This window comes from Engystomops pustulosus, unplaced genomic scaffold, assembly GCF_040894005.1.
Source record: "Engystomops pustulosus unplaced genomic scaffold, aEngPut4.maternal MAT_SCAFFOLD_534, whole genome shotgun sequence".
NCBI classification, from domain to species: domain Eukaryota; kingdom Metazoa; phylum Chordata; class Amphibia; order Anura; family Leptodactylidae; genus Engystomops; species Engystomops pustulosus.
The window spans coordinates 42,420-45,000 of record NW_027285413.1 but is presented as its reverse complement, the minus strand read 5'-3'; positions in this window follow the sequence as shown (position 1 = coordinate 45,000).

Below are 2,581 nucleotides of genomic sequence, written 5' to 3'. Positions count from 1 at the left end.
TGGGAACGCTCGTTGCTGCTGCTACCGCAGCGCTTCTCCGCCGCCAGAGAAGACCTCGCAGACAACATTGGATGGAGCTTAGGGCAGGGGGGCAAGAAAGATGCTCTCGCGGTCCCTTCCAAGGACCCGAAAAAGCCTTTCCTTCCCCCCTCCCTCTCGCAGTCGCTGGCTTTCCCCACTCAGATCAGCCAAGAAGCGGCGCTCGACTCTCACCTCCATCAGCACCTCCGAAGCTCGGACAGCTCCTGTAGGCTGCGCATAGAAGGAAAGCATTGGACGCTCGACTTCAGCACCTCGACAGCGCCACCACCACCTCTCACCACTGTTAAGCGAGAGAGAGACGATAGGGAGCCGTCGCGACGTACCCATGCAGCGCCGCCCGCCAACGCACAGAGGAGCGGAGGGGATCGGGCGCCAGGTCCGGGGGAAGGCTGGGAGGGAAGCTACGGCGCTGCTACCCAGCTTTCAACCCTTCGGGACCGGTGCTCCGCTCCTATCGCTCCGGCGAACAGGGTCCGCTACGCTTTCAACACCAGCGCCCGGCAGAGGGCTTGGAGAAGGCTCGCGCGGATCCTCGGCTCGGATCGCCTGGCTTCGCGGGAGCGGCCTTCGGCTAGGGCCGACGACGGCCGGACCGAGCAGATTTGGACCGGGGTGCGGGGCGAGTACCTGCCTCTCTCACGAAGGGAGTGTCACCGGTAAGAAGCCTCTTCCCACGTCTGCTTGCCGACTTACGCTCGCCCCGACGAGAGGCCCAACCGAAAGAGTGGAAAGGGGCAGAGATTTCCAGGGTCGCCCCACCAGGGATGCAATACCCCAGTGCAGGCAGTCGGCCCTGCCCCGAACCTACTCGGTGGTTTGAAGGTTAACCTCTTGGGGAAAAGCAGCGATTCGCCTCGCGGTGCGTGCCTCCGCGGATCTAAACCCCCTCGATCGATGTGGGGCCAGAGGACCCCTTTTCCCCGTACGAAACTGTCAGCTCACCATGGGCTCGACGTCCGTGGGTCGGGGAGTTGAGCGCTTACGCGCGGCGGGACCTTATAACCTGCAGCGGCTGAGGAGCGAAGATTTCCAGGGTGGGCCCCCGGGGATGCCATACCCCGAGCAGCCTGTCGGCCCCGCTCCTAGCACGCTGGCAAGCAATGGAGTCTTCCCCGCGGCAGCCACCGCCTTCGCCCTAGCCTCGCCGTCAGTCGATGAAGAACGTCGTTCGCCCTCCTCTGCTCGGGATTTGGAAACGGCCTGGCCTTCGCCTACTCCGTCGGGCAACTGCCTTCCGCCAGCCCCTTCCCTCGAATCCCCTTCTTCCATTTTAGACCCGATCAGGGGATTGGTCAGCCCAGCCCTGGGGTAGGAAGAGGGGTTGGGGTCGGTTCGGCTTCGGGTGCCCCCGCTCGGCCAAAGGTTCCCCTCGCTTTGGAAGCACGCGAGGTCGCGGAGGGTGTCGGGGTTATTTTCGGCTCCCTGGCTTCGCGGGAGCGGCCTTCGGCTAGGGCCGACGCCGTCCGGCCCGCGCAGATTTGGACCGGGGTCCGGGGCGAGTACCTGCCTCTCTCACGAAGGGAGTGTCACCGGTAAGAAGCCTCTTCCCACGTCTGCTTGCCGACTTACGCTCGCCCCGACGAGAGGCCCAACCGAAAGAGTGGAAAGGGGCAGAGATTTCCAGGGTCGCCCCACCAGGGATGCAATACCCCAGTGCAGACTGTCGGCCCTGCCCCGAACCTACTCGGTGGTTTGAAGGTTAACCTCTTGGGGAAAAGCAGCGATTCGCCTCGCGGTGCGTGCCTCCGCGGATCTAAACCCCCCTCGATCGATGTGGGGCCAGAGGACCCCTTTTCCCCGTACGAAACGGCCGGCTCACCATGGGCTCGACATCCGTGGGTCGGAGAGTTGAGCGCTTACGCGCGGCGGGACCTTATAACCTGCAGCGGCTGAGGAGCGAAGATTTCCAGGGTGGGCCCCCGGGGATGCCATACCCCGAGCAGCCAGTCGGCCCCGCTCCTAGCGCGCTGACGAGCAATGGAGTCTTCCCCGCGGCAGCCACCGCCCTCGCCTCGCCGTCGGTCGATGAAGAGCCGAGTTCGCCCTCCTCTGCTCGGGACTCGGAAACGGCCTGGCCTTCGCCTACTCCGTCGGGCAACTGCCTTCCGCCAGCCCCTTCCCTCGAATCCCCTTCTTCCATTTTAGACCCGATCAGGGGATTGGTCAGCCCAGCCCTGGGGTAGGAAGAGGGGTTGGGGTCGGTTCGGCTTCCGGTGCCCCCGCTCGGCCAAAGGTCCCCTCGCTTTGGAAGCACGCGAGGGTGCCGGGGTTATTTTCGGCTTGACGCCTAAGTCCGGTCCCTGCCGGCTCCCGTCGAGGCCCGCGGTCAAAACCAGCTCCCCGGCTGTCGGAGCCGGAGCCCCGCAGCCCGAGCGGACGCACCGAGTCCCTCATGTAAGGGATAGCCGCCCCTACGGAACGGCCCGGACTGGGACCAGGCTCCCCCAGGCGCCGAAGGGGTGGGTCGGCCGTGTTGCCGAAGCTTAGCCGGCGCTGATGACCGCAGCCCCTAACGACGCCCACAGGCGGGGGAGCCAAG